The 12,536-nt window shown below is 41.9% G+C and overlaps 1 long non-coding RNA gene across 7 annotated transcripts in view; it reads left to right on the top strand.

Moving 5' to 3' along the window:
• Positions 1–1,660: 1,660 nt before the first annotated feature.
• Positions 1,661–12,536, top strand: part of LOC120407429 — a 104,433-nt gene continuing 93,557 nt past the window's right edge. For 5 of the 7 annotated variants that reach the window (XR_005599956.1, XR_005599957.1, XR_005599959.1 and 2 more), the window contains exons 1-4: positions 1,661–1,751; positions 2,109–2,260; positions 5,954–6,076; positions 6,701–6,955. This is a non-coding gene — a long non-coding RNA (uncharacterized LOC120407429). Of the gene's footprint in view, positions 1,752–2,108; positions 2,261–5,953; positions 6,077–6,700; positions 6,956–11,273; positions 11,438–12,536 lie in introns of all 7 variants that reach the window. The other 2 variants (XR_005599954.1, XR_005599960.1) reach the window with 2 other exon arrangements.

Genomic DNA, 12,536 nt, shown 5'->3' with positions numbered 1-12,536 from the left:
ATCCCACTAGGCTGATGGACTAAAGAGGCACAGGAACAAAGCGCTAGGGGGAGAGGAACAAAGCTAGCTAAGTGCAACCTTTCAGAGGCCTCAGAGAAGGGAGACTTTTGCTCCTCTCATATTCTGAGGAGATGGCCTAAAACACAGGGGATATTGTAAATGGACTGTTTCACAGGTCTGTAAGCATGTTGAAGGATGGAACTCAAATACACAGCATGGGCCATATGCTACCAGTACAGTCTGAGTCTGTGGTGCAGAGAGGCAGGAGCAGAGCCTGCCTTGCTGCAGTGCTTTCCATAGACACCAACTTACCTAAGACTTTAATCTCAGCCTGTAAAGTCCTGTTTTTTAGCCATGGAACTTGTTTCAATTGCATTCACAAGACCATGACACCCCCTCTACCCTCCCCCCCCCACCCCCCGCCTCTCACACTGTTCTGTAGAAATGCAGAAGCAAAATAATATCTTTGCCCAGGGACATTTCACCCCAATTTCCTCCCAACTTGGTTCAGCACCTCCTTAATTTTGAAATCTATATTTCTGAATGAGTGCAGAGTGTTATGGTTTCCATGCTCTTTACTGGAGATTTTGTTGCATTTGAGGACACTAGTCCACACTCTTTACTCAGACAAAATTCCCTTGGGCTACATCATGGATTTTGCTGGAGTAAGGAGTGTTCAACTGTCATAAAGTAGCCTCTATTTGGTAGTTGTTAGACTCTATCAACTGCCATGTGGATGTTAATGCTTGAAAAGTGCCTGTGAAGGTCTTTTGTGCATGCTACAAACTACCTGTACAAATGGAAGCCAAATTAAGGCTGTGACGAAGTGGGAATAATCTTGATGTGTTATGTGAATGCTGAGTGGGGAGTATTGACCTAGGAAGGTTGCAGGGGAATTGTGCTGGGACGGCCTGCCTTGGGGGAAGGGAGCATAACTGAGCATGTAATCTGGGAACCAGGATGGGGGTTGGAGGCCAGGTGACATCTCTGCCCAGGAAACTGGACAAAGCCTGGAGGAGGAGCTGAGGGGAGGCTGAATGAGAGGCTGGAGGGTTTTTTCAGTTTTGGAGCTGGCTGGAAAATGGGGAGAGGTGCCCCGACAGGGCTTGGGCTTCCCAACAGGGCTGTGGCCTTCTTGGGGGGCCCAGATGTACCTAACTAAAGGGGGTCTGTTCTCTGTACCAGCAAAACATTATTTGGACTGTGTTCCTGTCATCTAAATAAACCTGTTTTACTTGCTGGCTAAGAGTCACGTCTGACTGCGAAGTGGGGGTGCAGGACCCTCTGACTTCCCCAGGACCCCACCTGGGTGGACTCGCTGTAGGAAGCGCATGGAGGGGCATATGCTGAATTCTCAAAGGAGAGACCCAGGAGGTGAAGCCGTGTAAGCTTCCTGCCCTGAAGACAGTCTACTCCAAGGGAGAGGAGGCTCCCCAAAGTCCTGATGAGCTTTGTGGGGAGCAATTCCAGAGCATCACCCGGGGACTCTGTGACAAAGGCCCCTTTGTATATTTTGTCTTTAATAGAGTTGACTAAAAACTGGATTTCTGTTCCACAGTGTAACAGGGTGGCTTACCCCAGGGGCTGGAGAGCCTGGGGCTAAGCCAATCTGATTGAATGAGGCCCACCTGAGAGGGAATAGGAAATTCCCCAGAAAGAGCCCAGGCTTAAGAGGTGATAAAGTGCAGCTGGGTAAAGAGCCAGTGTGAGAAATAGGCAGGAAGCTCAGAACAGTAAGGGAAGTTTTGCAGGTAAGGAGAGACCCTGTGTGTGGAGGGGTGAGTGGAAAATCTTACCATGTAGGGAGGTCCCGGGAGAGACCTTGACTAGCCAAGGAAGTGACTTGGGGGCTCAGAGGGGAAACTTGAGACAAGATAGAAAGTGGGCAAGGGAAAACCACAGCAAAGGTAAAGGAGCAGATGTAGCTGTTCAGTACAGGGGCCTAGTCTGGAGCCTGGAGTCAAAGGTGGGACTGAGTTCCCCTATTAACTCCAAGGAAGGAGGGATTACATGCCCATAGAAAGGGTTACCATGCCCAGCAAGGTGGCTGCAGGCTCAGCTGAAGACAAGCCCCAAAGAGGGTGAAAGGACTTGTTTTGTACTTTTAGTTTGGGACAGCTGGATCCCAGAAGAGATGGACTAAAGATGGTGACCCAGCTTGAAAGACTGAATTACCAGGCAAAGAAATTGCCACTGTGCTGGATCAACTATCTGTGAGAGATCTGCGATGCCAAGCCTGGCCACAATGGGGCACCTAGTGGTGAGTAGACTTGTTTACACAGGAAATTCTGAAATAAAAAAAAAATAAAATAAAAAAAATCAGAAATGGAATACCAAATGGAGTTTTCCAGTGAACTGGGAATTCCAGAAGTTTGTTTAGAAAAACTCTAAACAGCATTTCGCTCAGATCTTTTTGCGACATTTTTGAGGTTCCTTGAGCTGCTTATTGCCTGGTTTCTCAGGGCTTCTGGGATGCTGAGGAAAGGGGAACCCTGGTTCTGGTGGGGTGCCAGGGAGCCAGTAGCCTCAGTCTGGGGTATTGAGGATCCAGGAGCTTGGGAGTTCAGGCTCCCAAGGCTTTCCAGGCTCCCAGCTCCCTGTCAGTCAGCTAGGTGGGCTTGTGATGCTCTGAGTGGGTGAGCTGGTAGGAAACCAGGAAGCTATCCATGAAATCAACATGTTCCCACAGAACATTTTGATTCTTTTGCATCAGCATTTTCCAATGGAAAAACATTTTGTCAGAAAATTTCTGACCAGCTCTAATTCTTAACGAGGAAGGTATTGGTTGGCCTGCAAGAGTTTTAAGATATGTGTAATTTAAGTCACTTCTTATATTTTCTTATAATTGGAGATATACCAATCTCCTGGAATGGACCTTGAAAGGTCATTGAGTCCAGCCCCCTGCCTTCACTAGCAGGACCAATTTTTGCCCCAGATCCCTAAGTGGCCCCCTCAAGGATTGAGCTCACAACGCTGGGTTTAGCAGGCCAATGCTCAAACCACTGAGCTATCCCTCCCCTTGTTTCATAAATAAGGGTTTTTTATCAGCTACTAGAAAGGAGTAATAATGTCTCAGAAAATCAGGCTTGTTTTCTTTCAGCACTGTAAATGCATAACCATGAATGACACTGTGACACATTGTACATAGCATGCATTTGTGAATCAGATCCGAACAAATAATTTTTCAGGCTGAATTTTATGACTCATTAAATGTTATTAGTGTCAAAATAATCTGTGCTGCTTTTCCTTCGTACTCTTTTAAATCTTTTAGACATGCCTGCCATCTTTATTGAATACCACTCGCTACTCCCTGTGTGCAAGTGTATTTATCAACATTGTTCTCTATAACTGTTCTATATAATTCATTCTGAAGACTCTAAACTGAGTAGTACCCATCTGTTTTGGCAGTTCCTCACTGCTCCAGGGAGTGTAACTATTTGGTAAGATGATACCACTTATTTTTCAAGGTACTTGTTAAACCAGGAAAGTAATGGTGACTTTGAATGAGTTATGCTTGCTTTCATATGCTCCACATGCCTTCAAAGCAATCTTGCTTAATTTGATTGGAGCCAATAAAATTTTCTGTTACTGAGGTTAATGCTCTTTAATATTCAGTCTTTTAAACAATATATAATGCCATGAGATAGAGAGGTCAGATTGTATATTTTGTACACAACCCTCCTTGAGGTAGAGGATGGTATGGCACAATGGTATTCCAAGGGATAGTCTGAAGGTGCAATCCCTTCTGGTGAACACGAGATGTGCTGTGCTATTGAATACATATATAATGGGTGTGGGAACATAGTCCTGCCTCCTTAGATTCTCTTATGTCCTGAGGGCAGTAAGAGCAAGTAGATCCTGTGTTTCTTGAGCATAGGAACTTAATCCTCCATTGCACAATCTGCTAAGGCCAGGCACAGGCTCATTAGATACAGTCTCTATAAAGACCTATACCTATGTCACTGGGTTAGTATAATCCAGTTTGCCTTTCTCCTTGGGTCACAAAGGAGACACATCTATTCATTCATGTTTTATGGAGTAAAGAAGATGATCTTGAGGTACATTACTTCTGATTAATGCAGATTTTTCTTTTCTCCCAAGAATGACCTCATTTCTTTTACTGTATATGCATTTCAGGCATGCATCAGTAACTTTTTTAACTCAGAAGCTTTTGGGTGTATGAGTTATTGTTTGTTCAAAAGTTGCCATTCATTTCCATTTATAATAATATATGGAGATATACCTATCTCATAAAACTGGAAGGAACCCTGAAAGGTTATTGAGTCCAGTCCCCTGCCTTCACTAGCAGGACCAAGTACTGATTTTGTGCCAGATCCCTAAATGGCCCCCTCAAGGATTGAACTCATAACTCTGGGTTTAGCAGGCCAATGCTCAAACCATGGAGCTATCCCTCCCCCCTCTTTAGAGATATGCCAGTTGTTTCAGGAGTGGTTCAGGAGCTGGTCCAGTGCTGTATGGGTTTAATAGGTTGTATCTACTACATGTGACTATGTAACATTTAGAGTAAACTGAATGAGACAGGGATTCTGTGGAAAAAAATAGTATATGATCACATAGTTAAAGACTGTATCATAGGCTATACTCACAAGGGGCTGAATTAAGGTTGAACGGGCAGCCTTAATTCTGATGTTTCCTAACTTTTGAATACTTTGCAGTCTTAACATCTTAAAATGTAATTTTATGTAGTTTGCTAGTTTTATTTTTTTTTCAAAGCCACCTGAAAATAACAGGATGTCCATCATGTGGAACCCTACTAACTGCCACCTTATTCACAACCAGTGTTGGAAGCTTTATTTTCACCACATACATCTGTCATTTGGGCTAAGGGACAACTGATAGCAGTTTTAGTTTCTCGTCTTCCACGTTGGCCAGCCACTAGAGAGAGATGAGGCACATATTTTGTCAGTGGGTTTCAAGCTTTTTTGCTGACAACAGAAGATTGCTGAGACTCTGGAATCCTGAGTTCTATTCTGGGAAGGGCCGGCTCCAGGCCCCAGCACACCAAGTGCGTGCTTGGGGTGGCACGCCGCAGGGGGCGCTCCACCGGTCGCCGGGAGGGCGGCAGGCGGCTCCGGTGGACCTCCCACAGGCGTGCCTGTGGATGCTCCACTGGAGCCGCGGGACCAGTGGACCCTCCACAGGCACGTCTGCAGGAGGTCCACCGGAGCCGTGGGACCAGCGACCGCCAGAGCACCCCTTGTGGCGTGCCGCCGTGCTTGGGGCGGCGAAATTGCTAGAGCCGCTCCTGATTCTGGGCTCTGAGGAGAACATCCTCTAGTGATTGCAGGCCTTTCTAATTCTGTCCCTCACAAAACCTGATCCTTTTTGCTCCCTCTTTTCCAGCCTTTCCTTGTCCCAGACCACCTCTGCTCTTTGGCCTCCCTCGGCTCCATATAATATAATTCACAAGGGCAGAATTTGTCTCAGAATGGCCAGTAAAAGTTGATGCTAAAGAAAATCTCTATTCTAATGTTGCAGAACATCTGAATATCTCCTAAATCCCCCAAATTTCTCCACTCCCCAGTCTCATCCAATATACAGTCTGGATGTTTTGAACCTTCAATTTATTCTGCTTATCATACATCTTGTAACTTTAGAGTTTATTGTCACTGTAATTAGATCTTGCCCTATAGCTTTCCTTTCTTAAGACCCCAGTGATCAAAATTATATTTGGTCTTCCAGGCCATACAACCTTGTGGATACTGGTTCTTTGGTATTGCAGAAAGCTGAGATTCTCAAAATGGGGAATAGAACTAAGAGAAATGTAAAGGATGTTTACATTCAACCCCACCACCTCCTTCTCCCCCCCCCCCCAAATAAAACAAACCTTTCCCCTTGAAAAGAGTCCACAGGTCTTAAGAGTTTCTAAATATGATTTGATTGATCAAAACTAAGCTATATGATAGTTATATGTATTTAAATCCTGATTTAGGTTGTCAGTGTACAGGAGGACTGCTGAATCCACGTAGAACCCCATTGGCTTAAATGAATCTCTGCAGGCACAGCAACCCATCCACGGACTGACATGTTCAGTATTGGGTCCTTAAACTCTAATGTAAGCATTAAACCTTAATTTTACAAGTTGACATGAACAGCTACAGTACAGTTTTTGTGAAGTAGATTTCAAGGCAAGTAGCTTTGGAGTTTTATTGCTGGATTTATATGACTTGCTTCATCTTTAGATAGGATTGTTCTGCAGGTACAATACATACCAAGAAAGCCACCATGGTATCAATTCCATTGACACCATTCCAAATCATTGTTGTTTCTAATCCACGCATATTGGAGTTAATGTGTAAGTAAAAGATGGAGGATGGAATCCATGATTTTTATAATGGACCTAAGAATTCTTTTACAGCAGACTGATATGACTTTCAAGTATATTTTCAGTGCCTTTGTGTTGGATGAAACATCACATTGAAAAGTTACACAAGTGGGTTGAAAGTAGAATTTAGTTGGGGATTGGTCCTGCTTTGAGCAGGGGGTTGGACTACATGACCTCCTGGGGTCCCTTCCAACCCTGATATTCTATGATTCTATTATTTGTTTTTTCCTCCTGAAGTGACTTCCAGTAAGGCAGAGATGGGCAGGTTTCCAAATACCATAGCTGTGTTTGTGAATGGATAGCAAGAATCCCAGGTAATCAGGGATTTTGTTTTTATTGTTTGCTTTCCTGCAGAAAAGACCCACTTTAAATAAATAAATCCATGGATTAGAGGCAGGAGGTGCTCTGTATATCCTCAGCTTCAGTTGATTCCGGTGAGAGCTCAGGGCACCTCACAGGATCTGGCACTTTACAAATGTAGAAAAAAAGATTGAATGGATGCTCATGCTTCTCAAAAGCAGTTGTTTTTGCATGGATAAGAGTCACCAGCAAGCTTGTACTTTAAAATAGTGGACATAAAGCCTATTTTTGACCAGCACTAATCAGAAGGTAAGATTTTTTTTTAAGTGCTCAAACAGCAATGAGAAGGTGTACCTTGAAAGGTACCAGCAACAGTATGCTTTGGGATGTAATCCAAGGAGGAAAGGGGAAAGGAAGGGCGGAATGAAACCAGAGATAAGCAAGAAAGGGGCGAAAAAAAGAGATGGTAGTTGACAACGGAGGAGACAAGGGCTAAGGAAATGGAAGGGAAATACTGGTAGGTGTTAGCATCTAGTGTAGACAGATTTTCGCATCTTTAAAATGTGCTAGCTGGTCATAGTCTACCATAGGGGACTGCTTCAAAACATACCTCTCTTAGGGTTGACCATGACCAGAGAATATGTCTATAAAAATATTAAAGCTTGTCTACACTAGATGGGAACACATTTAAATAGTTCTTAATTAAAACACATTAGCTAGTTTTTTTTTAAAACAAAACCAGAAACCTCAGCAAAACCTTTTTATTTTTTTCCCTAGTTTAGATAAGGTCCAGTTGATATCAAACAATGTAACGCATGTGGTGTTTAACTGGTCACCAGCACAGAGCGGAGTGTACTGGTGTGATGTGATCATGTCAGTTTGCCTTATCTAGCAGGCAGGCATATTATATGGTTTGTCACAGATATAGCTTCTGGATGTTCTGCAATAGTCCATCCAGTCTTTGACCTATGATTTCATATATGTATATTGCAGCTAGGTCTATATCTACTACAACCTTTGATTACAACCAATGCTTTGATTTCACTTACATCTATGTGACCTTTCTCTTTCTTCCTGAAGAAGTACTTAGGCACCTAACTTCCATTGATTTCAAGGAGCATTAGGCACCTAAATATTTTAAAGGATCTGGGTCTAAGTAAAAACTGAGTAAGCACCTCAGTATGTGGCCCACAATACACAAACATTGTTCTCTAGTCAGTCACATGAAACTGCCCATTATTATCACACGCTGTATGGCTTTTATTTTGAAACCTAAAATCAAATCAACTGGATAATAGGGAGAGATGCAGGTCTAGCAAAATGTATCTGCTGACATATCCCATGAAAAAACATTGATTAAAAATTGCTGATAAATTCATCAGCATTGTTCTTTTCTGTGCATGATGAAATTGTTCGATCCTCCATTGGATGTTTCCTAAGATCATTCATATCACAGGTTTATAACAAACATGTAATAGGAAGACAATAGCTGTTGTTTTGTTTTAGTGCTGTGTATGACATTGTTTTTTAGGCTTTAACCAACTGGGATTATTTCAAAGCAATCTAAGTGTTTTCTTAAATTGTAATGCATGGCAAAAATTGCTGATTCAAGCTTACCCAAGCTTTTACATGTAAATGCTCTGATAAGCTTGAACTGTTCAAACTGACAATCATGCCACTACCTAAATTTAATTCAGATACTTCACTCAGGTTTTGAGCTGTAGTGAACCATTCAAGTGTAGTATGAGTTCTTGGGACATTAATTGCATTCTCAGCAAACTGATGAGCGCAGGTCAATAACTTCCATTCATCTTTGTAATTCTGTATGTCATTAACTCAGCAATAATGCAAACTCAGCAATGGAGAGGAAAGAATCCTTCATTGGACTATACTTTAGGTTACTGCTCTCTAAACTTTCCAGGAAAGACAAACTTTTATTCAAATATCACAATATTGATAGGGATACAGTGTGGATTATTTCAGGAGTTTAATGATCAAATTCCTTTTGCACTTTCTTACATTTTTTGTTTTTGCTGTGTAGTTGTCCTGCATCAGCAGCAAGGAGCCTGTCTTATGGTGTAAGATTGAGATGTCTCTACCACTTCATCTTATTATTCCTTACTCTCTTTGAGAAGAGATTTACTGTTGTGTTATAGCTTCATTTCCCTCATCGGCTATAGAACCCAGAGTTCTAAATGTAGAATCTGTTAACATACTGCATCCTTCAACTTCTCATTATTAAAATGTAGTAGCCTGTTATAGTTAAGGTTGAGATGCTTTCCATTAGAAAATTGATTTTGCCCTTTCCCCAGTCTCTCCCAGATCCTTTTAAAAATTATGTCAAATGTGTGTGTTTGCAGACACTTTGCTCAACTTTGAGGGTTCTAGCCAGGGCTGGCTCCAGACCCCAGCGCGCCAAGTGCATGCTTGGGGCGGCGTGCCGCGGGAGGGCGGCAGGCGGCTCCGGTGGACCTCCCACAGGCATGCCTGCGGAGGGTCCGCTGATCCCACGGCTCCGGTGGACCTTCCTAGAGCCGCCCCTGGTTCTAGCCACCCATTTTTGAGATACTGGATTAAAACCAATAGGTGTTAGTCATGTTATGAAATTTTATCTAATGCTCTTTTGCCACTTGTCTGAAAATCAGTCCTAGAAACTTCTTTTTAACAAACTTCATTTGATATTTGAGATTTAGTGTGAAAGCTCACTTTTGAGGTGTCGCATAGAATATTTGGGAAATTAATCTCCGGCAAATTAACAATAGGAGAATGGTCTGGGCTTCAGCAGATCATAAGAGGCACCAAATGACTAGAGGGAGGAAAAAAATCTTTTTTTCCCTTTAAAACAATCTCCAGTATGGGGACAGACGCCAGTGAAATCTTCATTTGCTGTACAGTTCCTTTAGATATCAGCTCTTGGCCTCAAGGCCTGTGCTAGTAATGCCACCAGGGAAACTGTCAAAATCGGAGTCAATGCAGCTTCCTTCTGCACCTCGCTGAGTAAATAAAGTCCAACTAAAAGGAATGCTGTAGGTGTGGAAAATACTCGAGGTGAGTCCCACCATGGATTTGGAAAAGGCTCTCCATCACCTCTATGCCCTTGAGTATGAGACACCAGAACTTGTGTTCCTAGGAGCATCTTTGTCTCATTGGGTCCCCTAAGAAGCAGTAGGGGTCATAAATTGCTGTAACTTACTAGAGGTAGAATCTTTTTGACCCCTTTGACTCTATTAATACTGTTAGATCTGAAAGTCTTGGACAGAAGATAGATCCAACAGTGAAACCAGTACTGCCATCTGTGAAATTTTTAGGCTGTTGACAAAGATTGTTGTTGAAAGTAGCTTGCTGCTACCTTTTTGATAAACTTGAAACAGGACACATGCCTGTCCCACTACCCTCTGTCTCTGTCTTTAGTGTTAGCTCCTAAAGGCAGTGATTTTTTTTGTCTTGTGATCTGAAAAGCACCAAGCACACCACAGGTATTACTGGAAATAATGATGACAACATCTCTAAAGTAAGTTAATAGTAGTATCCCCATCTTCATAAATAAACTGAGGCATAGAGAGGTTAACTGAGTTGCTGAAAGTCACACAGCATTTGAATAGATGGGCCAGAAATAGAATGAGAGTCCTGTCCCCCAGTGCCCAGTTCTGAGCATTGGACCATACTCCCTACCAATTTTTCATGATTATATTTTCAGTGCACATCTGTATGGGCTTCCTGAAATTCCCAGTGTTCTCTTCTGAAATACCATTAATGTTTTCCCTTATATTTTGAACATACAAACACCTTTACATAAATTGAAAACGTAACTTTACTGATGTCAGTAGATGGTGTAAAGCTCAAGTTGGTGTAGCCATGCCTCAGTAATGAATTGGAAGTATGTTGTGTGCAGTTATCCCACTGTTTCCGTAGTGTTTCCATATTTTATAGCAAACCAACTTGCTCTGCCATTTTTAGAAATGTGTTTCTTTTAAAATTGGGCCCAGTTCATTGAGCAGTAGCTAATCAAATAAGTAACAGATTTTCACTTTTCACAGATTTAGAAGAAAATGCTAGTTTGCCAATCATGCTTTTTACCTTTTAAAAAGTTCACACTGCACAAATGTGGGTTGAGTTTCAGGAATAATTTTGAAAGTCTCCTTTGCAGGGAGAAATTTGCTCATAAACAGGCCTCCAGGAACAGGGAAACATTCCTGAGTTTTATTACATCATTTGATGTTCCAGTTCTAGATTACAGTATGACAGACTTTGTTTTAATGAGATTTTGCTAATGCTTCAGAAAATGTTGGTCAGCTGTACACTGTGTATGTGTTCCTGTTCTTATTTAAATTGCTATGGACAGGTTCAAAAGTTTTTGTTAGTACAGTCAGGACAATCTGCATTACATTGATTGATTGTCTTCAAATTACTACTTTCAGTGATCTTCACTATAACTGACAATAAAGCATGGATGTCGGGAGGAATATCTCTGATGGTCAATCCTTTAGTTGTTTTACATTAAAGTTTTTATGACTTGGGGCAAATCTAGTTCCCATTCCCCAACAAGTCTGGTTTTTAACTGAGAAAGAGGTTCTTTATTATATTTTGTCTGATTGTACTTTCCCCATCTTTTCCTCATTCTCCTTAGTCGTCATTTGTGTTTTGACCCATATCGTAACTGAGCACTTGTATGTCTGTTGTAAAGAAGTTCAGCAAGTGACTTTCCACTGCAGTGCTGTAGCTGTATATCTGACAAGTGCTAAGTACGGATCTTCTCTTGCATTCATTGGTTTTTCAAGCAAGTTCTTCAGGGTAAGTACTCCACACGCAGTTAATCTGTTGACTTGAGGATATCTGGGACTAAATGTCTCATGATGAAAGTTGTCCATTTTAGCGAACTCCAGGATCAGTTATTACAGTCCTTGGAATTCCATGACATGCAAATGAAGATTTAATGTGCCTGATAATTGTTGCTGCTGTGGTATCTTTAAGTATGACTGCTTATGGGAAAGTAGTCCATTATTGCCAGGTAGGTGATCAGGTCTTCCTGAGCTGAACATGTCATTTCCAACTTTGTACCATAGAGTTGTGAGTTATTTTCATGGTAGCACTGCTGGGAATCTCTGTGCTACTTATATGGTCCACACCTGCTTGCCATTTCTTTAATATTACTATTCATCTGTGGCTATAATACAACTTCTCTAGTTCTCCTTTTTGAATTTGGTCATTCCTAGAGGCCCTCGATGTTCATTCCAATATTTTCTTTCTTCTCACTGTGGGAGCCATAAGCTGTGTTCCCTTTAGAGCACTCCTGAGATGACTGAAAGCCCACTTGCATATTCCTACTATAGAAATGAGAAGTGTTGGGGTGTTTTTTCCTTCCTTTACTTATCTCTTGTACCAATTCATCTTTAGCTGTTTCTGTCACCAAGTCATCCTATGTGCCTGGAGATGCAGTATGTGATGCTTTTATCATGTTCACATGTATGTTTGTTGCTTGTTCTTGATCATCAGGCTGTATATTGAGTGTTCTGCTAATACTAAACAGGCCCAGGTTGGGACTCCAGGATCATGTCATACATTTTTGTATTTTCAAAAGTAGTCACTGCATCATTGGTGAGGCTTCGCCAATTCTCTTTGTGTATAGCAATCAGTAGTTTGTGATCAGTTTCTGCTTTGAAGCTAGGACCATTTAAAAAAAGTCTTGAAAACTTTTACAGCTGTGTGCCAGACCTAGTGTTCCTTTTTCAATTTGTGCCTAGATCTTCTCGGCGACTTTCATAGTTTCATGCGTGTGAGACTGGCAACCAATCAGTTCCATGATACTATAATAGTACCACCCCTAGACCTCCTTTCAAAGCATCTGTGAAGAGTTTGATATTTGTTAGTGAGTCAAAAAACTGCAGGACTG

Source organism: Mauremys reevesii, linkage group 6 (assembly GCF_016161935.1).
Source record: "Mauremys reevesii isolate NIE-2019 linkage group 6, ASM1616193v1, whole genome shotgun sequence".
Classification (NCBI taxonomy): Eukaryota; Metazoa; Chordata; order Testudines; family Geoemydidae; genus Mauremys; species Mauremys reevesii.
This window is presented reverse-complemented; position numbering and strand designations above follow the sequence as displayed.